Here is a 24,001-nt window from a genome sequence, read left to right on the forward strand (position 1 = left end):
CTCCCGTGCACGGGGTGTGCGCGAGCGACAGTCAGCACCACGGAGAGCGCGCGCACCGGCCACGGGCTCCGTCCGCTTCATCATACATAGCGACATGACACCGTAGAATAGATAATAACCCTCCTTAGCGTTATTTTTCCGAGAAAACATTTAAGCCAGGACACACGTGCGTGCATATGACGGCCCACCAGACATTAGAGGGGATAATCTCGGGATAAAACCAATATGATTATTTACTTTCTGGTAATCTGATTACTATGGCAACATTCACAATATGTCTCACTGTTGGTTTCAATAAAAGTACAGATGGCTTCAAAAATAATCATATATTTGTGCATTACTAATACAAATTTACTGCACTGGGACATAACGGAAAAATGCAGTATACAATCTGGTTTCATCATTCATTGTTATACATTCATTTCGTTCCTTGTCGTCAATCAGTCAGTTTAATACACTTGTTTTTACTGGAGAGCAAGAAATAGTACAGACTTTGACGTGTACACCCTTGTTTGAAACATCGCTATAAAGAATTTTTTTTAAAGATGCGAATGACAGCGTCCATTTCTTTAAGCAGTTAATAACATTTATAATTATGCAAAATTTAGATTGTCTGAACAAATGTATGTATGGCATCAACGTTCTTTGTGTACATTTTTTTTTTTTTACAGCATTAAAACAGAACATTAACTTTACAATACAGTGAAAAAAGAAATCTTACGTTGATTTTGGTGAAACAAAAAAAAAAACTTTTTGGGTTACTTTGCTTTCGGTGTCTATAAAAGCACATTGCTGGTAAACGTTACTGTTAACTTGTAAAAATCTATTTAGTCATGTCACTTAAGTTCCCCATCAACGGATTGCACTTTTAACAATACGCAAAGCACACAGAATGAAACGGACTGAAAAACGGTCACCCCTAATAAAGCCGGAGCTTTATAATACATAAACATGCAATATAAATCACGTCATCATCTCGTATCTGCAGCGGCTTCAGCGAGGACCCTGTGACCCTGCAGCGGACGGTCACTTCTCAGCATCAGCAAACAGGCTTTCAGGAGCTCCCGGTCCGACTGGATGCCAGCAGCACTTGTCAGCACTTGTGACCACCTGAAACAGCCGACGTTTCCAGAAGCAGAGCTGGTTTATTTAAATACCGCGAAAGCGGACAGTTTAATAAGCAATCCTTCTTATTTTTTTTCTGTGTAACACTTGTCTAAACCAGCCATGTCTGCACAGGAACCGGCTGCGCACTGGGGCCTGGATTCTCCTGCTGGACACCCCCATCATCCCATCCCCCGCTCTGCCACTGTGCCAGACTATACGCTGGCACCCTGTGCCAGCCAAGGGGCAAAGCTGGCACATGCTGGCAGTTTGGTTGAAATTCCACAACATCTGTTCATTATCACACAATGCTGCTCTGCAGCACAGGGCAGGAGACCAGGCGGCGAAAATGGAGGATGCGCTGCCGAGGCTGCCGACTCACTGGGCGAGGTACGCAGAGGGCCGCGAGCGAGCGGAAAGCAGAAACCTTCGGCAGTACAGTCACACGTCTCCTTGGACTTTTTACAGCAAAAAAACGTTTCAATGTATGCATTTGCCAAACATAAGTAACGAAGATCTAATTCTGGTCCGACCAGACACACACACACACGTTACAATTCCAGCAAAAACAGTAAGAAGCAAGCTTGATCTCTGGCTCATTCTACTTCGTACCATTACTGCGTCACATTAAAATTAAGATTAAAACGCATAGGTGTAAACCTTAATTGTGTGCATTCCAGGTCACGCTGATGTAATCTTCTTTAAATTGCGCCGGTGAACTCGGACACTAAGCTGGTCAGAACGAATTAAGACGTTCGGTTGCAATAACGCTCAAATACGCCATGTGCTCGAAACATACGATTATTGACAGATTTTATGTGGGGTTGCAGCTCTGCTGTGCCTAAACGGATTAATACATGCTGTTCGCTAAAGAACGTATGACTGATATTGCTGGCATACTGCGGACTGACAGCTGTCAGTAAGGCCGATTAGGCACAAGTGAAGGTATTCAGTGAATTATATGAGCCTTGCTCTTCCTGCATTGTGGTGGGGCCTCATTTATGAGGTTAAGTGTGTGTGGGTTGGGGTGGGGGGTGTGGGTGTTACAGAGATTGTTGCTGGTTTGCACAGATGGTCTGGGTGAATTGGGCACGCACACTGATGCGGAGGGGGGGGATTTGAAGCTGGCACAGTCACATGGGCAGAGATAATTGGCCCCCATATTGACCAGTTTGCAGTGCTGCAGGCCCGGCTGACTCCCAGCTGGACCAGTCAGTTGGCATCGCGTCCAGTTCGCTGCTCGCCCTCACAATACCTCCCCCTTTAACCCCCTCTTCTCCTCTATCTCTTTTCCCCCTCACATCTTCTATCACACTCAGCAGTCTTCCACAGCACACGCTGCACCTCATGCGTTTGCCTACAAATTTTAATGCTTCCTGTTAACGGACAGCTAAATGCTGAGAACATAGTTACAAATGATACTCAGGAACGAGTCTAGAAATAGCATGTCAAAATGTGGCATCATGAAGCTTTTAAATAAACACTGCGCTTTTTATTTTTCAAAAGAAGAAATTAGACGCCTTCCAAAAATATTTTATACATTTTTCATCGTTTTTCCATGTAATATTTTCAAACACAATAAAGTGCAATTGTGATAACGCGCTAAAATAATTTTAACCGGTTTATGAAAAATGCTGGTTTTCCACCTTTCAGAAAAAGCCCTTTAATTCAGTTATTTCCAAATACTCTAAATAATTATACTGTATAAAGCTACCTTCAAGCTTAGTGAAGACACTGACCTGAAGTAGGACAAATAAAATATATAAATATACTGTATATCACACTCTACAGAGTTATGAAGAGCAAGACCTGAAAGAGATGGGAATATGTTATCTGTAAAAACATCGCACAACACATTTTCATGGTTTATTTGTCACATCACATTTCATTTCCCCGCAGGACACAAAGAGGACAGAATGACATTTTTAAGACCTTGCATCTAAGAAATCTGAGAAGTTAACAGGCCACAAAATCCGCACCTCCATATTCAAACTACATCCAATCCCAAAACTGAAAAAAGCAACCATTTTTTGATGTGAGGAGTGAAAACAAATCAGGATAACTAAATAGCAACGGCAGAATCGATGTCAGATAACGAGGCTGAATGCAGCCATATAAAAGCACAGATACGGAGAGGGGGTCGCCTTGGCGAAAAACGTAGAGAGTGACCCCCAACACACAAATCCCTTTTCGACAGTGGGAGGAGATCTTAGCCACGAGACAGGAGAAGCTGGCATGGTTTCTTCAGGAAAACACTGGAAAGATTGGGGAAACACCCCATGCACATCCCCTCTGACGGCCCCACAAGGGCACCGCGGCCCGGGACTCGGGCTGCCTCTGCCAGGATAACCAATAAATAAATTAAACGGCTAGCCTGCCATAACCAGAGGTCTAAATGTACCGTGTTTCCCTCAGCCTCAAAGGGACCTGGGAGAGCTGGCAGCATCCTAGCCAGGATTCCGTGCCAAGCGAGAGGGCACAGGGAACTGTGTGTCTGCATTTGTGTGTGCTGTAGCGCTGCCTGATGGGTGTCCTTTTTCGCATGTGTGTGCAACCATATACAATTGTGGCCCTGTGTGCGGAATAAGGCGCAAGGAAGCGTGTGCGGGTTGCAATACGTGGCTCTTGGTTGTGCGAGCGCTCGTGAACGACAGTGAGGGCAAAAGCCGGAGGTTGGGGGGGTGCACGTTCAAATTCTGCGACATCTGTTCATTACAACTGGAATGTGTTTATTTTTATGCAGCCAGCTACAACCAGATAGCTAAACTGGCACCACTGGTTAATGTACCAGCTTGCATTCTACGGCACATCAAATTAAATATTTAGAGCAGAGGGAGAAGAGAAAGATACAATAAAGACAAAGATTGAAAAGAATAGAGAGGTGAACGTACAGACAATGAAACTAGGTACTTAAAAAGGTGAAAACAGAAGAAGCTTCTATTAAACGTAAATGGAAAAAAAAATAGTTTCAAAAATAGAGCAAAAAAAAAAATTGTATAAAATTTATATAAAAAAAAAAAAAAACATATGTTTAGTACATCTGGACAGGGACAGACACGGACATTCCAATCTGTCACACATCATAGTCTCAATCTCTCTCTTTCTCTCTCACACACACACACACACACACACACACACACACACACTTAGGCTCACAGGACTATTAAAGAGCATTCTATCTCTGCATGACATGCATGTGTCATCTGCCATTCACTGGCGTGAATTCACGGTGAACATTTCGGAGCATTTTAAGGACAGATGTGAGTTTTCTAAAGCAAAATAGGAGCAGCAGGAGACAAACTGACTGCTTCTGCTTCATCTTTGTTTGTTTGTACTCGTCTCCCACTTCTGACGCATGATAAAAGGAAGTACAGTAAATTCATTTTGTAACCCGTGGTGATTACTGTTCCCACAGCAGTATTTGACATAATAAATTCTGTAAATTCTCAAATATCACAGCTTAACATTTTTGCTCTGTAATCCAAAGAGCATGATAAGCAATGTGAAGATGAACCGAGTCTAACACAAGGTACATGGGTTTTCATGGGCTCGGCTGGAGGAAAATACAAAAAAGAAAACAGCTTTTCTGTCATTGATTCCTACTCATATATCTTACTCACTGGCGACAGGCATCATGCACCTTAACCGCCAGCACAAGAGACAGCTTTGCTATTAAGAGACATAGGTGTAACCTTTAACAAAAACAGGTGAGTGATTTAGGGCTCCTCAAAGCTCTCTTGAGGTCCTTGCCCAAAACAGCATTTTCCTGCCTACATCTGTCCCTCGGATCTCCATCCTGCCCTGTCCTACTCCTCTCTCTTGCTCCCTGGGGCCCGCTGTTTTGGAATTTCACTCATGGGGAAGAATCTCGCTGCAGGCAATCAATATGTCGCCTGTGTCTGATTGCAAAATCTAAGTGGGGTGTGGAGAGAATGAGAAAGAAAGAAAGCAGTTTTATTCTTTGCCCAATTTCTATTCAGAAAGAGGTTTTCATATGGATTTTCGGCAACAGCACCTAAACCCTTTTTGAATACATAAATGTTACGATTAGAATTACATTTGCGACTGACGTCAAAGTACAAATCAATGAGAGAAAAATTAGGACTTTGCCAACAACAGCTCTGAAAAATCAGGAAACTGTAAAGCAATATACATAGATCTTCCCCAGCACCATACAAAAGGCTACAGAAACCACGGCTGAAAAATGAAGGTGTGAGACTACAGGATCGTAACAGAAGACCACCCAGCAAGCTGGAGAGTTTGGCCAGCATCTCCAAGTGGGCCCCGCTGCAAGGGTCAATTGCGAAGGCAAACCAGGCGATGGACCCTTGAGCGGGGACTGCTCTAGCCCATCCGGTGGGATTAAGGGATTACACACAGAAGCAGGCCACAAGGATGGCTAATTCTCACTGAGAAGGCAAAACACAAAGCACCTCATAGCTATGAAATACACATAACGCAGTTAAAGCTGAAGGTGTGGTCAGAGCACAGGATGCTGAAATTATTGTCAAAAAAGATTAATAACGGTGGGATACAAATGCCTGTTTTTAAATTCATGTCGGTGAGCAAAATGACAGATTCATACATCGTGTGTAACATTCAAACAACAACTCATTCATACATTTTGTGTAACATTTAGCCAATATGTAGAACCAGTCTGAATGTTGCTGTATTTTGGTTTTCATAGAAACAAAATGTCCAGAAGGGGATCCCTTGCATCGCCATAGCAACGATGCATACCAAAAATGTTCTTCAAGACACCACAGGCACAGAAGCAAACAGACCTGTATCATTTCCCTGAACGCACATCATTGACAAGTTACTTTAAAGCCACTTCAGATACACTTTGTACCTGTCTACTCTGTCACTGATGATAAATTTGACCTCTTACCTCCAAGTGAGAAAATTCATAATAAATCGTCTTACTCCGTTTACGGAAAACATTGCTTTAATCCAGTTGACAGAAGATAATTTTTCTCTATCAAATTTTGACTTCTGAAATTTTAAATTTTATATGATTGTTGCTTTTTTCCACGGGAGTTCATATCAGGTTTTACATTTTGCATTTTATTTCAGGCTCAGCTCAAGGATAGTCATGCAGCACTCTATGAGACATGAACTGAAAATCGAACAGACAGAAATAACTGCCCGTGAGTACCATGAAACATCAAAATATCTTGAAAAAAATGTGGATTATGAAATTTAAACTAACAGCACAAGAAATGTCATTTAAAAAAAAAAAAACAAAAAAGTGATCACACGTCAGACGTTGTGGACACAGAAAAGATGATGTCATGGTGGCCAAGTACGACAAAACATGTGGTAATAGAGAAACAGGTGCTTCAGCATATGGGATTGTTTCAAATGTTTGGAAACTCGCAGCACCAGAAATGAATCACAAGGATGTTATTAGATGTTCATTACGAGTACGTTAAAACTGTTAATGACCATTTTTAAAGGTTTTGGTTTTGACTTGATTGACGTAAAGGCAAAACGTCCCGTCACGTTAAAGTCTATTACATAATATTATTAAACGCAGGAAGGCAAATGGAAGATACATACCTGAAATGAACTGGAATTTTCTTACCATTTATAATAAGAATTTTCATATAGTTATTACTTCACTACTAAGTACCTCAATTAAGTGTGCTACAAACAGAGTGGGGATTTGAACGTGGGCCGCTGAAGTGCAAGGCAACAGCTCAAATGGCCATGCAACCTGGTGGCAAATTCAACTACTCATATTTACCTTTACATAATGTAAGTTTCAATATGTAAATGCCTATACATGAAAACAAATATACCCATTCATATTTGTGAGGGGGTACACTCTCATTTGTACCGAGTGCCTAAATATCAGCGTCCTATTTTAAATGACAGATGTATAAATACACACATGTATGCCTCCACTATTTCATAAATAATATGAAAAATAATGCCCAACGTTCATCATCTACATACAGCACAATGATGCTGTTGAACGTAACTGCTTGGTTCTGGTGTCCTGGCGACCATCTCTGTGGAAGACAAAGTAGGACAGAGCGTTGTGAAAGCCATCAAGGTCTGGGCCTCTGGTGGGCAGCAGACAATGCAAAGCTGGCACAGTCAGAGAGTTGCACCAGGGGGAACAGAGTGCCACATGGTGCCCCCTGCGCCAATGCCAGGGGTGAGGGGGAGTGAGATAGATAGTGGTTGGGGTGTGGGGGGGGCTGCATGAAGGGAGGGTGAAGGGTTTGCATCTTAAATTCCACAACATCTGTTCAGCAGCATGCTGCAGCACTGCCTGCTTCTTGCAGACACTTTAATTAGCAAATCGAGACTCATTTCCAGTAGCTCAGGTAGCCCAACAACCTCCTCTCCATACACAGACAGACAATGCAACCGTCAAAAGTGGAGCAAGTCTGCGCTCACGCTGCACCCAAACCGACCTCGGTGCTCTGTGTTCCGTTTTTCTGAATGAAATGTTTAACTGCATCGCCTGAATACTCCACTGTGCCTCTACAGAGCGGTTTATGTTGGTAGTTGAATTTATGTGTGTAGAAGAAAGAATGCCAGGGCAAACTATCTGTGCAGTGCTGAGTCTTGATACAACTGCTACACTAAATGCACAGAAAACCTCCCTTCATGTCAGCCTGCTTAACAGGGATGCTCAGCCTCTGCTGCCTGGAGTGTTAAACTAGAAGGGTCTCTTCCCCTTTTTGTGCACCCAGTGTAGCACTATGGGATGCCACTGTCAGGGACCACATCGCCATCCACCCGCATCCTTCAGTAATTTGAACTGTTCCAGCATCACCGTCTATAGCCTTTTTATACTCTCTTCCTCACTTTGCAGAAACGTAAAGGATATAAAGTTACACAGCATCACCAAGTGTACGCTTCAGCTATTTAAGCATGTTTTTCAAAGAGACAGAAGTATTACGGAGACAAGTGTATTCATTTTTTATGAGGCTTTCAAGGCAGCAGCACGCACGGCAGCCCTCAAGTCAATGTCACAAGGTCACTGAAAATACGTAAAATTCCAAAGTTCAAAAAACAGAATTATCTGGAATTCTAGTTCTCTCTCTCTCTTGCTCTCTCTGTCCCTCCCAGCCTCTTGCCTAATGCCTGGTGGCACTTTGGGAGCTATGGCCCCTCCCCAATCCCCCTTGCCCCCCGGATGCCAGCCGACGGTCCCTCGCAGCGTGCCCACACCATCTGCCACCGTCCTCCCAGCCCCCCACTCCCCCCCCTCCATACACGGTTACCCACAAGCCACTTCTCCCTCCACTCCACAAGGCCGACAGGAGGCTTTCGCGCGGATCGCTTCACCTCCGCCACCCCCTTCCCGACACCCTCGGCGGACACAAGCGAAGAGAAGAGAGTCAAACACGTGTGAGTATGCACATACACTGTCATGTCTTTAAACAATGCAGAACGTCACTGACATTGCATCAGTGCATTAGGCAGTGATGAATGGGCAGCAGGTGGCGCAGTGGTTAGAGTCGTTAGGTTTCCATCGAATCCCCACTCTGGGTGTAGCACCTTTGAAGAAAGGTACCCACCAAAAAGTGGTACAGTAAAAACCAACCAGCTGTATCAACTGGTAGATTATTTTAAGTAGCTTTATATTCAAACCTCACATTCTAAGTTGCTTTGGAGAAAGTGCCAGTTAAATGAATTAAAAATCAAATACATACATTGAGAACCCAACTCTCTGCATGTTTACAGAATTCACAAATAGCTCTGACTGAGCCGTCTCCAAAATGTAATGACAAATACACTTACAAACCAGCATATGCTATAGTTGCCAGCAGCTGGTGTACAACCCCACACACAAAGACTGTACAGAACATGAGATGCATGCTCTTACACACACGGTACACATAATAGAGGAACGATAAACACACATACAGGAGCACTGAGATGCACATACACACAAACATGTATTTATAGTTGAAAACCCTGCAGGTTTACACACATACGCAATCGCACAACTAACTGTAATAGGTCCCCCAAAAAGAAACACTTTCCCATACCACTGAAACCACACCACACATACTGTACTATACTCCCACACGCATACTCTGAATGAGGCGACGTGTGCCGGCAGCTTCATGAATGTTTAACCCGAGGAAGACTAATGCAGGAGAGCACTAATGAAACCCCAGGCTTTCCTTTGCACTTTAGGACTGAAAAATGAATGAGCGCCAAAAGGCTAATTAAATGTTTTTTAAACTCGTCCATGTGCCGCCCCAAGCCAAACGCACACGAAAGGTGCTGCCTGAGAGAGCGCCACCCCCAGACTCGCCCTGTATGAGCCCCAGTCTTTGTGCGAGAGTGTGTCTGGCTTTGTGTGTTTTCCTAAGTGTGTGCAAAATACGTGGGAGAAGGGAGCAGTGTGTGTTTGAGAGAGAGAACGATTGGAAGTGAAGAGCGATAGATGAGTGGCTCGTCTTTATTGCATTACTGTGAATTAAATCATTCCCAGAAATCTACGTCGGTGTCTTCCCCAATCACTATGGCCGTTTCCCCTCCAAAACCGCAGCCAGCGGGCACTAACCCGATTACGCACCAACACTGTCAGTTTGTGGTCCTTAATGAAACGAGCATCTACCTTGAGTGGGAAGCCTGGGAAATCTCTGCCTTGAGTGTCTCTTCCTGCCTTTGTGCAAACATAAAACAACTGGGGACAGGAGTAATGTTGGACCTGTATGTGACAGTGTTTGTGGGGGTTACAGGGAGTTTTTATTAACATGTGACATGGATGATTTGTTGATTTGTAGAAGGCTCCCCAAGAGAAAGCGGAATTCTGTCAAGTTGTGCCTTTTAAATCCACCTTAAGACAGAAAGTGGAGGCTGTGATTTCCCCAACATGGAGATGGGGAGGGGGCGAAGAGAGGAAAGAACAGAGAACAGCTGCATTTTCGGAACACACTTCAGAAGAGCGATATTAACGCTGATATGCAGCGGGGACAAGAAAATATTGGGGAGGAGGCAGTTCAATTCAATTTACAACACAATGTATTCTGACATAGCACTCTGTCCAGAAATCAGGCTCATAGCTTTTTCATAAGGTTACAAATTAAATAAAAGACAAACCTTAACAACACATTTAAATCAGACAATACAAATTAAAACTACAGCAAAGTAAACACATTAATATGTGATTATAAACTTCACTCAATATACTAGAAATACAGTAGAAATTTAATAATCCATGGAATAACTCAAGAAGTTCAAAAACATTCCCCAGGTTTTACAACAGGAATGCTCATTTAAAACATGAAATACTAAAATTTAAACTGTTTTAGTTACAATAGCACAAATCCCAGATTCTTTTAAAAATATGGTTATCACTTGAGGCTTACATTAAAATGTACACAGAAAACAATTGTTTTGACTAATTTTATACATAGAAAAAGATGTACTTTGTACTTTATAATCACGTATTAATGCATTTACTTTCCTACAATGCGTACTTTACGTATATTAGAAAGAAACAGCACTGAACAACAGCTCTCACCAAACACTGGCTAAGGTTAATAACATGTCTAAATGTTTCCCGACGCAGTGATGGCAGGTATGCCCTCCGGCAGGACTTCTTTCATAGGATAGCAATACAAGCAATGCTTAATTTTTTGGACTGGGAAAAAGCTCTTGTGAGGGTGAACAATTCAGGTTTTCTCTGTCAGAGGCATGTTCTCAATTTTCTTGAGGTCTTCATTAGTATACTTTAGACAAAGTGGTGCAGTAGAGCAAAGAACTGAAATTAAAGCCACGTCCTGTGCAACAGGTTGATATATATGCCATTCCTTTGAAAAAAAAAAAGTCACCTTAAACTGTTTTAAATAAATTATTTTGTAAGACTGCAATTTTTTTATAATAACTACTGAAGGCTGCTCACACTATACATACACAAGTAAATATGGTAACAGAAAAATACACACGTTTTTGAAATATTTGACATTTACAATACTGTGCGAAAGTCTTAGGCACTTAGATGTTTCACAAAAATATTTGGTTTAGACGGTTATTTAATGTCTTCTGCATTAGTTTCAATGGGAAAGAGCATATTTCAGATTCCTAAGCATTCCTTTTGCAAAAAGATACAGTATTACAGTAAGGTTTTTTATTTCATTAAAGAAAAGTACACACACACAGTCTGAAACCACTTATCTCAAGCAGGGTCACGGGGAACCGGAACCTAACCCGGCAACACGGGGCACAAGGCTGGAGGGGGAAGGGACACACCCAGGGCACCCCGAGCACGGCTTGAACCCCAGACCCGCCAGAAAGCGGGACTCGGTCAAGCACGCTGTGCCAAGTGGTTGTTAACGATGGATGGTTACTAAACTTTGTAGCAAGTTTCTTATTTAAGAGCATTATTTTTGGAAGCATTCTCACTTTAGAGCTTTTTCTCCCCAAGTGTTTAAAACTTCTGCACAGTACTGTACATTTTTCTTAATTTTGATATGTTAGAAGTGTTTTCAGCCCATTTCATACATTTACATAATATAAAAATATGTATATATGTTTTTGTTGTATGGCCAAAGGTTTTTAAGAATTCGAAAAACATTTGAACACAGAATTTTCTTTAAAAATATCTTATTACGTACTATAATTTTCAACATATAAAATAATTCAAAAGTAACAAAGTAATGAGAATATGTTGCTTAGAATTTGTAATCCTTTAGAGTACAACTTTAATCAGGTAATCAGTAATGTGTGTGGGAACACGCTGTGAAAGTAACCTCTGGAACCCTGCTGGGAAGTGGGTCTCGTTGCTGACACCCTTATCCATCAGCCTTCGCCACATTAACTCTTTGGAGCCGAACCAAAACCAGCAAAGAATCTCTCACTCTGTTCCGCTCCCTCTTTCTCTCCCTTTCTCATTTTTTGCCTCTTTTTCAATTCTCAAGATGATTCTGTTGGCATGACATGAGACAGTCTGTGCCAACAGACTCTCTATTTTTTATTTTCTATTTCTGTTCCCCAATCTCTGCTCCCATCTCTCCTATTATCTCCTTCTCTTTGTGTCTCTCTTACTCTTTCCACCTCTCTCTCTCTCTCGCTCTCTGTTAATAATTTAACTACTGCACTGCCACAGTGTTGGCTTCCTTCCAGGCCCTTGCATGGCTTCTCTGCCTCTGCAGTGTTTGTGGGAGGCCAGGCCATGTCAAGGGGTCCCCCACATCTCTGTCAGGCATCTCTAAACTAGCCTCTTGGGCTGCGGTGATTTCACTTGTACCCATGTCAGAATATTATGATACCAGCGTCCACATATATAGTTCTTATTGGTGCAGAAAAGGTGTCCCCCTTAACAACACAAAACCCGATTGGAGGATGTTAGATTCCACAGGAGGGCGGGTGTCGAGACAGAACAAGAGAGAGTGAGGGGAACACATCCTAATGAACACAGAGTGAATTTTTTCTAATTCATCCTTCCTTTCCGCCTCATCTTTCTGATGAGGTCCCACTCCTTTGTAGACATTTGCATCCATTCATCAGCTCCTGACAACCACAACCAACAACAATTACAACACAATGACAATCATATTCATTTTATTATTTATCATTAGCTTTTCAACAGATGCTCTAATCAAGAGTGACTTATAACAATACTGAAAAAACAAAACAAGTATAACAAAAAGAATGAAAAGAAGAGTATTTCTAAAAAATACTATAAAAGTTTCAAAAGAATTGTGGATGCTAGTGCTGTTAAAACTGAGAAAGACTGAAGTATTATGGGAAGAAAATACTATTCCTTGAGTGCCACAGACATTCCTAACTGGCCAGGATTTTCTTTTTAAGTGTTTGGCGAAGGTAAACTCTGGATAACATCATAGACTTGTACCATGAAAGTAGCATTTTAAGGCCCTCAAAGGGCCCTGCTAATATAGCCTTAAGAGATTTACTTTACCAAAACTGCATGATTACGCTCGTCAGCTATAGGAACTGGAAAACACAGGCTGAGCAATTCAAGAGTAATTTTGATGCACCTTTGCATTCTTGGATCAGAAATATATCAGAAAATGTCTCAGAGCAAAAATATGGACAGGCAAAAGGATGGCAAAGCCAGCAGCAGTCCTGATTATACTAACTACTGTGAGTAGCTGTGCTGCGATCGCCTCTCACCTCCCACTTGCACCCGGCATCCCACTGCTGCCCCCTGCTGGGTCGGGTCGCTCCTTACGCACAAGCTCTCGCCTACGCCTCCCGTTCCAACGCGGTGCTCGCCGTAAGGCCTTCGCCCGCAAAGACGTGCACCTGTGCCTCTTTGGTTAACACAAGATGAAAAGGAACCAGGAAAGTTACTCTTGACTTCGCAAGGTTTTTGTTTGTTTTTGTCAATGAAATGCATTTGAAACAGACAACACAAATAACACGGCACTCTGTCAAACCTCCTTAATTTATTCAGCAGTCAAACTGGAGACTGGCATTTGCACTTGAAAATGCTGGCTGGTATACATCTTGTGGATGAGATCACACAGTCAGAGTTGTAACAGAGCTATATGCTAAGGTATTTCATGAAAGCCAACATACTGGAACATAGACTAAGAGTTTCTCTCTGGATCCAAAGATAAACTACAGGCGTCCCCAATCGCAGGGATGCTACAGTTAAATTGGACAATTTACATCAATCAATTTGTGAATGCTTTTCATGCAGATGCATTTTTTTATTTTTGATTTTTCTTATTTTGCATTTTGATCTTGCCACTTGGAACACCCCCTGGGTCTATCCTTACAAGGCAATTCTGGAAAGTTCTTAGTTGCTAGGCCCTGCCTTACTGTGTTAAGGGTAGGAAGATGGGGTTCATCCATTAATGGCATCTATCTGGGGAAGTCTTTTCACCTTTATGTCAGGTGACTCCACACATCTTCCAAGATCTGGCAGGAGACTTTCCTGAGTTCAAAAGTACCTTCGTAGTGGGCATATTTAAAGGATTTTTCTATAAAGCATGCTTTTCTAAAACTAATTATGAGGATGAGAGTTGAAATTTTTAAATGATTATGTTTGTGTTTCATGTCTTGGCTCATTTAGGTCCTTCATTTCTTTTCTAGTTCACTTCTCTAAACTGCTGTAGCAAAGGCATTTATTCTTTTACATTGGACCAACCTGACTAAACATCTCTGAGGCTGACTGATATGGTGCGTAGATAAAAAGAAACATAATTTTAAAAATATATATATATTAAAAGAAATGTGGCAGCAAATGATGAATACAGATATGTATGTTTCATATATAGACAATGATGCAGATACATATTGACAGAGACTAATACCGCATTCACGGCGTACTTAAACAATCATAACTTTCATGTGGCAGCACAACATTGAATCACAACATTCCCTTCTCTTCATGTCTTTCTGTTACTGAGTTTTGCACTCAAGGAATCAATCAGTGCTAAGGACAGTCCAACATAGACACCACACCCCTCACGCCTCCAGAAGACCAAGGCTGAGGTGGCAGGCTAGCGCTGAGTCATTCGACATGCCAGTGCTCTTGAGAACACCCCCATGGACCCTTAGGGATTGGATCACAGTCCTTCTCGCCGAGTGTCAAGTACACCTGCCACTGCCGCCAGTCCTGGGCTAATTATTGCCAATTAGTGGGTGGTTAACGGTTATCTGATACCACATGCAGACAAAGTAGTGCAGCATTAAAAGTCTGCCTCATACTGTTGTTAAATTCTACCAGTGCCATGCACAGATCTGTGCATAAAATAAAATTCAATTACAATTATTACATGCTGTGAAATCATCCCATCAAAACAGATTTTTAAATTCCATGCAACTACACTATGTTAATCAAAGAAATGCATTTTCAAGTATGATTCAATTACTGTAATTTCCAGGAACATTTCAATGATAGTATCTCTCTGAAGAAATATCTCAAAAAAGAAAGACCAAGAAAGGAAACATTAATTTGCATAACTTAATATAATTATAATGCTGAAAACATACATGTCAGCAAAAATGTTGGCTTAACATCTTTAGATACTCATGTTAACTGTAGCAACTACCAATATTTGCAGAACAAAAGCAGTTGTTAATAAAAAAACAGTAATAAAAAAAGCAGAAAGATACAATTAAAAAATTGCAGAAAAACATATACATACAGACCCAATCAACTTAACCACTGCTTCAGACACCTCCTGGAGCGCGAGACACACACACTGCTTGTGTCTGTTTCACTGTTCTGTACCAAGACAGCTGTCTGCCCCACACTCTCCCAACAGCTCCTGCACCAAAACACCAACCCATAACCTGCACTGTCAGACAGCTCACAGACAGAGGAATTGTCTGTGCAGCTGCATGGACGTGCGCACATGTGAGTGTTTGCAGGATTTGGGAGAGAGGAGGTGTAGTGTGAGAAGGGTCACCGGTGTTGACAGGTGGCTTGGTGAAGAGAGCGTCTCAAAGCTCAGTTCAGCTTATCTGCAGCTGAGCGTGTGTATATGAGAGAACAAGAAAAGATAGAGAGAAAATAAGGAAGAATGAAAGGAGAAAAAAGCAACAAAAAGAGCATGAACAAGATGGAGACATAGACAGCAAAAGAGAAAAAGTGAAAGTTAGAAAGACAGCAAAAAGCAATGGAGGAGAGCACAAGAAATAGTGAGCAAGAAGGGGGAGAGAAGAAATAAAAAACTGGGGGAAAAAAAACTCCCAGCAGCTGTCGACCTAATTCCTCTAACACGGTGCTTGTGCTCTGATTAGAAAACAGATCTGGCCCCTAATTTACTCCTGACACTAGCTAATGCACAATATCTCAATCACTGCGTCCCCAATCGGGGAGACTCAACCAGGCCCGACCCAAGAGCTTGGCTCTGACACCTCACTGGCCTCAAGCTGCAAGCCACAGAGATCTGGATGCCCCCCACCCCCACATACACACACAGGTGCATGAAACACTATATGGTGTTCACCGGAAGTTGCTCAGGAGAACAGCGTCTGCTAAATGAATACATGTAAAGAAAATCTTAAGACAAGCACCAAGTAGGGAAAACCACTCAGTACAGGCACTGTGAAAACACTGGCCAGGTCTGAATTTGTTCACTTTTGTTCCAGTAGTCAGCAGACAGGGCAGTGCTTGATGCCACTGCCTTGCACTCAGAGGACTTGGGTTAGAGTCCCTGCTCCTGCTGTAGTACTTTTGAACACGGTAAATACACTGAATTACACAAAACAAAAACTAGCTAACTGCATAAATGGGTGTATCATAGCTAATACTGCAAGTTGCTTTGGAGAAAAGAGCAATAATAATCCATAACTCAATAACTTATCCCGGAGGCGGGGCGCAGACTTGTATCGTCATACACAGCTAGAACAACATGACTTCATGTCCCTATAAATATGCTAATATTACTGCATGGTTAAGTAGCAGGCAACATTTCCTAGGGATCATCTCATTACAACTACCAATGCTGGTAACTGTAGAAAATTTATAACAGCACTTTAATACAGACAAAATATACATTCACAACAGAAACTGCATGTATGAATGAAAACATTAATGAAAAGTTTTCAGTTTGAAGATGGTTTTAAAAACATCTGCTCTACCACCCCCTTATGGAGAAACCTGTTCATTACCTCATCACGTTTCAGAAAATTGACATTATAACCGAGCATAAAGATCTTTTATATTATTAATATAAAAGCACTGAAAAGAGGAATGTGTAAGTAGCTACTAGTTTACTGATGCCATGTAATGGTCAGTGTGGCAAATTCTGAGGGCGACAGTGTAGGTGGTGTTCACATTTAAAGGGGGTATAAGGAGGGTATCAATGTGTGAACGTGCGCCGATTCTGGAACGCGTTAGTGTTCGGTGTCAGTTCAAATTGTGAATGATGTTGACATGCAGGTGCCAGTTGCATGCTTGTTACACTAAGTGTATCAGTGTCAGCATGTGTTGTGGTTCTCAATGTGTGTGTGCACGTGCGTGTGTGTATTTCAGTGAAACAGTGTTAATGTCTGCAGGTGTGGTGACCTCAATATGTATGAAACATTTCACACATGGTTTTCTGTGTCAGTGTGTTTTGTAGTCTCTGTGAAAAGTGATTCACTTTATCTGTAAATATGTTTAGTGAGCTCAGTGTACTGTATGTGTGTGTGCGTGTTGTTTCAGTCGGTGTTAGTATCAGTTGATGCCTGTATGTTATTTCAGTGCATCATTGTGTGTGTTGAGGGCTGTTGCTAGGGGTGACAGTATCAGTGCATCACTGAGTGTGTGTGCGGCACTGTTGCTGTGGGTGGCAGTATCACTGCATCAGTGAGTGTGTGCAGCGCTATTGCTGAGAGTGGCAGTATCACTGCATCAATGAGTGTGTGGTCAGTGCTGTTGTTGGCAGTATCAGTGCATCAGTGAGTATGTGTGTCCAATTCTTTTGCTGAAGGCAGCAGCATCAGTGCATCAGCGAGTGTATGTGCGTATGTGTGTGTGCAGCGCTGTTGCTGGGGGTGGCAGCTTGTGTGCTGGCAGTGCGAGTGGCGACAGCAGCATGCAGAGCGGGAATCAGAGGTAAGGAGTGGTGCCAAGTGGGTCCCTGGAGAGAGATTGAGAGGGACAGAGAGAGAAGAAAGAGGGAATAAACAAGAGGATTTCTCACACACACACATACACACTAGCTCAGAAACAAAGGCACATAAAGAATGCTCTGTCAAATATGCACTGAAACACAGTTTGACACGCAAGCCCAAAAAGCAGACACAAAGGAAATGCAACTGTCTTACATACCTATATTAATAAACACACAGAAGGTCATAACAGGTATATACATCACACACAAACATCCCAGCTAGATAACAGCATAAATTACAAACAATTCTACTTAGACTGCCACCGGGACAAACTGCCACGATTCATGGCCGCAATCAACCCAAATTATTTGTATGCATGACGGACTTTAAAGAAACACACACACAGTCCTAAAAGGGTGGATGAAAAAAAATTTGTAAACTAGCTATTAAAAAATAAACAAGAGGGGGAGCAGAAAAGTGAATAAATAACTCACAACAGAACTATGCACAGCAAATAAGGTGGGGGCATGTAAGGGCAGGGCTCTGTAATGGTGAGTCTGGTGGGCCTGTCGCACGACTCCCAAGCTGCCCACCGAGATGAGAATATAGTGGAAGATGGTGTGAGAGGCCGGAGCCTGTGTGTTTTGGGGGGCAATGAAAATGTTTGGAGCAGCCTGGTTATCTTACACAGAGCGGCCATACAAAAGGGTTGGCTTGTGGACGCGGGTGCGATCACGTATCTGCAAGTGAACATCAGCGACAGTCCCAACCTTCATCCCAGGCCTTGTCTTCTGCTTCTGCCTGCGTGACGATTAGTGTGTGTGTGTGTGTGCGTGTTATTTATATTTTTTTTGTGGGGGGAGTAGTGTGAACGCGGTATGCAAATGAGATGGTTATTACCGCATTGCTCATCAAGCAGCACGGAGGAGACATTAATAGGCTGATGAATATGCATGTGAATTTGTTAATTAAGTTAATTATTCTGCTGAAAATGCATTCGTCTTCCAAGGACATCTTCCCTAGGATTTCAACCTGCTCCTTTCATTAGTCATGCAAAATTTTGTACAAGGGGGTGGGGGGATGACAAGGAAAAAACTGTAGTAGTTTTGAAGTTTTACTAAACAAAAAAAGTTGAGGTGAAAAGAAAACAAGCTAAGGTGACATTTTTCCTACATGTCATACTATTTTTCACGCTTAAAAAAATCAAGTGATTTTCTTGTGAAAATTCCCACTCCCCCCCCACCTCACACTCCAACTACACCCAGTTTGACTAATTTCCTTTTTCTTCCTCTCTTTTCCTCTCTGGTAGTTCTATCTTTCTGTTTTTGCTCTAATTGCTTATTAAAACCTCTTAAATGAACTTTTTGTGCCAACTTTCCAACACATTAATTAATTGTTGTAGCCAATTAAGTGTCGTTGTGCAAATGAGTTTCAGCACAAATGGTCCTGCAGGGCCACCCTCCTCCCCTCCTGCCTGCCTTCCCAGCAGCCTCTGCTCCCTTAAAGAGGCAGCAGCTGTAAATGCACTCAGGCGGCTCTTTAAGGAGACGGGACCCGGTGGGGTCCCTGCAGCACCGACCCTGAAGCCTATTCAGCTTCCACAAGCAAATATTTGGCATTAAATTATCGCATGTAGCATTTGTACTTTAGAGGTACCTTTGAAAAGGAGGACACCTGCGTACAGCACACATAAACGGAACCCTTGGAGGCCCCCTACATGGTAGCCCATCACTTGCTGAGCCCAATTTTTAATGAGACACTGCACCAGAGAGCAGACCGACTGCCAGCAGACTGGCTCCACGATCGAAAGAGCGAAATACACGATATGTGCAAAACACTGGCAGAACCACTACTAATAACCAGCAGAAGGGGGAAGGTGCTGGAGCTCAGCCTCTTTTAAGTTTGAGATAAACAATGGAATTTCACTTGTGTTGAGCATCCAGGGCAAAACTTTTGGAATGTGGCTCAGTCTAGACAGGGCCCAAGTCAACAAGCCATTAACACTAAATGATTGTGCTCATTACAGCAATAAACTTAATAAAGTGACAGAAGGTACACTGGGGTTAGACTGTGTGCATTTCTGTGACCGTACATCTGAGTGTGTTTCGTCTGATGTGTATTTGAGTTGTTCGCCACAGATTCCACCTGGGGGTCTTGCTTTGAGTTTGCAACAGAAAGTGCCTGAAAAGCAGATGAATCACATGAGGGAAGAGCAGCATTTCCATGATGATAAGTAAGGGTAGGCAGCAGTTCGTGTGCAGGAGCAGGCAGCCAGCAAGGCCTGGTGTGGCTCTCACCACCCCCCTGATCAAAGAGACTCATTCATCAAACCCGCTGCTCCCAGGCCCATCCACCCACCATAGGCCGACATGTGGACTCCAACACGTGTAGCCCCTCTAGATCCAGCGTCTGAAGCCCAAGCCCATAAAACTGTTTCATCGCAATTCAAACACACAGGGAGCAGAGTGGTTAAGGAGTGACACTCCTGATGGAAGGCTGCAGGTTGTAAAACCCAGGAGGTGCATTGCTATATTTGCCCTTGAACAAGGTTCTCAGCCTGACTGGGAAGCTTGTTTTGAAGTCAAACTCTGCTGCACTTGTTCAGTCAATTTTTTTGTGACTCTGTCTGTTCTTCATTTTTGAAGCGAGTTCATCCCAAACAATTATAAAATACAATTTAGCCAAAAACGTTTATCCAAAAAAGTCCAGCCAAAAACTGGAGAATATCTGGACTCAATTTACACTCAGTCCAGAAAAATCTATTTTTTTCTGGGTACCCAAGGACTTTAAATTATCACAAAAGGAACACAACAAGTTCTACAGCATTTTACAGATTTCCAATGTTCTGTACACTGGAATATGCTGTTTTGTTGTGATGATACCACAAATATTTACATGCTGTGTCCTGTACTTTCCTGAATTATGAAAGAACCTAAACTGCCCACACATCCCAACTTGGCCGTATCACACCACGGCATTCCCAGGGCTCCCCCCAATCAAACAGGAACCTGGCCCTTCATCGTCCTCTAGACATCTAACTAATCAGAAACCCCACCCTTCTCTCAGCCTTCAGAAGCTGGGAAACCACCCACCTCACCAACCAGCCAACACCCTCCATCCAACAGAGAATGCGTCCTACCCCCACCCCCCCACTTTGTGCTAATCGCAGCCTTGAGCCCATTAAGTCTGTGCAGGGTCCCTGCTAATCAGGGGGTCTGTGCCGGCAGCTCTCGGCTTGACGCGCCCAAGATTATGTTATTCCACCCACGGATCTCACATAATCTCACTTTCACATGTCACCACCTGGTGAGCCCATCGAGAGGTTGAGTCAGCCTGCTTCTCTCTCAGCAACTTAGCCCAAGTTGCTGTCAAACTTTTCACTTAAGGGCTGGAGCAGAATTAAAATATTGTTGACCTGTTCCCACATCGAGTAAACAAACATCTTTGAGAGTGTGGGGCATTTTAGACCGCATGTAACTCTGACCTTGACATTAAGAAGGAAATTAGAACATCATGCCACGGTGGACTGCCTTATCCACGTTGGTCAGTGAAGTCATCAGCATCCCAGCCAATCCCCGCAGCACCACTGCTGCCTGGAAGAATTTCGATTTGAATGCAATCGTCTATTTTAACATTTACACACCTAATGAAATTGCTGTCTGTTCTGGTAAAATACAGAATGGTTAATAAAATGTGTGTTATGTGCATTTTAATCTCTAACCTTTTGGAAACACTGCAGAAGAGAAACATTTTGATGAAACTGTACTGATAAACAGAGTAACAGTTCTGCTTCCTTTGCCTATCAAGGTCAGGGTTTAGAAGTGATTAGACATGCAAGGAAGCCAAGGATGCCCTAGTGGACCACAGATCATTATTACCATTTAGTCATTTAGCTTTCCTCTGAAGTACCTTACCATGTTTGTACACAAAGCTCCTGATAATTATTTACCCATTTACAGAACTCGGTCACTTCAATTCAGGTGAAGAATCTTAACCAGTGTAACTGTGGAAAACTCTGGAAAATTCCTGTGCCCAAGTCTGTGTCTGCTGAACTAACCTTGTGGCATCACTATCTCTATTCACGCATATGCCGGAACACCCCATCCTTTGACACCTGTCTCTTTTACTGTGTACCTACCTTTACTGTGTATTTAGGCTACAACGTTACTCATTTGTGTTTCTTTATGATATAGGGAGTTTATGACTGGCCAAAGCAGAGGCAAGTCAGGCTTTTTTGAACACATTAGTGACTTCCTATTGTTGGCAATATCGTGTTGTGTTTTGACTGAACCTCGATTGATAGATTTTACTGTATCAAAAAATTATATATATTTTCACTAATTTGCTGAAAGGGTTGTTGTTTTTCCCATACATACAACAGCAGGAGTAGGTATTCAAACCAGAGCCTTTCAATTGCAGGGAGACTGCTAAGCCACTATGCCACCTGCTGTCTAAATGGAAAAGGGATGAAAAACAGTTGTGGAATTGCTGCTCTCTAACAGCACAGCCCAGTATATTCACTTATATCCAGTTACACCTCACAGTGACCGGGCTGTCCGAAATGCACTAGTACCAGAAAAGGGGAAAACATTTAAAAGAATCAAACAACAACAGAAAACCAGCTCAGTGTAGTAAAGAAGCAGGTTACTGCTGAAACAAATTTGAACCCCAGGATAAAATACATGTGTATTCATCCACCACAGAGCTTTAACTTTAAACACTGCTCAGATAATGGAAAAAAATAATCTACCAACGGAAATAATGTGCTTATTAAAGTCCTCTAAATACACACTCCTCAGCCACTTTATTAGGTATACCAACCTAGTATCGGATGAGACCCTCTTTTGCGTCCACAGCAACATGAATTCAGCAACAACGCGTTGGACACATTCTACAGGGATCTCGGTCCAGGTTCACTCGACAACTCTGAGGCGTCTTCCTTTTATGCGGCACCACATACGTTCCGCTAACACTGTGTGCGCTGCCTCATCCCGAAAAGGTTTTATTGGTTTGGGAAGCGAGGAGTCTGCAGGCCATTGGAGTAAAGGCACCATCACGTTTGTGGAACCACTCTGACATGATGATGCGTGCTTTGACAGATGGTACATTACCCTACTGCGAGTATTCATTTGAGAAAGGCCAGACCAGCCATGAGGCGATGCACCTGGCGAGCAACGTTTTGGTATTCAGTGGCATTCAAATAACGCTCAGTCGCTACAAAACAAAAATCTAACGGGTCAACAAGCATTGCTCGCACCCTTACACCACCACCACCACCACCACCTTAGCCGTGCCTAATAAAGTGGCCGCCGGTGAAGGCGCATTTGGTTTCGGAGAGCTGAATGCTGGAAGCACTCGATGTGTAACATGGCTCTGCCGTCCTCTAGCGGCGCAGTTTGTCGTAACACTAACAAATTTCCCTTCGCGTGCTACAGCTATACAACGTTTACAAAATGATTTGTGCTGCAAAAGTGTGGTTACACGCCAACCTCAACAGCATACTGTTAAATGTTAAGCGTATATGATCCAGTGAAGCGTTCAGTTACACTTAAAACAGGCCCAAGAACCGTCGGTTAGTCGGAACCTGTGAGTTAAACGTCACACGACAGTCGTCGACACGTCCAGCATTATTTATTATATTTTAGAAATTCATAAGCTGCGCTCCATTTCGGTCACGCGTTTCCCCTGGTGTATCTTGACACCGAAACACTTTTTATAGTGCTCAAATCAGTCGGTGCACGTATTTTTAACCGCTTTAAGACACTCGAACGGCTCGGGAGAAGCTCACCTGAGGCAAAGTGTAAACTGACGAGAGTCTCACGCATGTGGCGCGCGACCGCCTCTCCGATCCGGGTCACTGCGGACGCGCGAGACAAATCGGTTAGTTAACGGCTCCAAAACAGTACAAATACCTTAACTGTGTAGTAAAAATACAACTAACTAATGTGATGTTTTAGAACAAGTACACGAAAACAAGTAGGTCTTACAACAGAACAGCTTTGGGGCTGCTTGAGGCCGTACCGGCTTGAGATAAAACGCCTATATTTTGTAACGTAGTGTAACGATTACGTCATCATTACAGTAGGAAATTTCACGAATAGAAATCTTTCCATAATTTATACGTTAAACTGCAACCAGGGTTTTAATTGTTCATAATTCATACGTTAGTTAAGCTGCTACCACGTTACGCTATTTGATTAAACGAGAGAAAGCCTCACGAAGTGAATGGTAAAGTAATGTAGTGTGACGGAGCACATCTTTTAATTCATGTGGGACACCAGATTAGTGTGTTTTTCTTTTTAATTTGTAAGACTAAATAATTAGCTCTGCTCATACAATCTCTACAGAATGAAATGACGTATGAAAGAGCGATGATCCAGTGTCAAATCTGTATTCTTTC

At 42.6% G+C, this 24,001-nt stretch overlaps 1 long non-coding RNA gene across 2 annotated transcripts; it reads right to left on the minus strand.

Annotated features, from left to right (window-relative positions):
* Positions 1–777: 777 nt before the first annotated feature.
* Positions 778–23,665, minus strand: LOC108941559 (uncharacterized). Of its 2 annotated transcripts, none has more exons than XR_001966638.1 (4): positions 23,589–23,665; positions 23,390–23,458; positions 13,219–13,358; positions 778–1,110 (listed from the first exon to the last, which is right to left on the minus strand). It is a non-coding gene; the product is annotated as an uncharacterized LOC108941559 (long non-coding RNA). The 2 variants fall into 2 exon arrangements; XR_001966637.2 differs by lacking the exon at positions 778–1,110 and adding an exon at positions 11,828–12,594.
* Between the last annotated feature and the right edge of the window lie 336 nt (positions 23,666–24,001).

Source organism: Scleropages formosus, chromosome 8, assembly GCF_900964775.1.
Source record: "Scleropages formosus chromosome 8, fSclFor1.1, whole genome shotgun sequence".
Lineage (NCBI taxonomy): Eukaryota > Metazoa > Chordata > Actinopteri > Osteoglossiformes > Osteoglossidae > Scleropages > Scleropages formosus.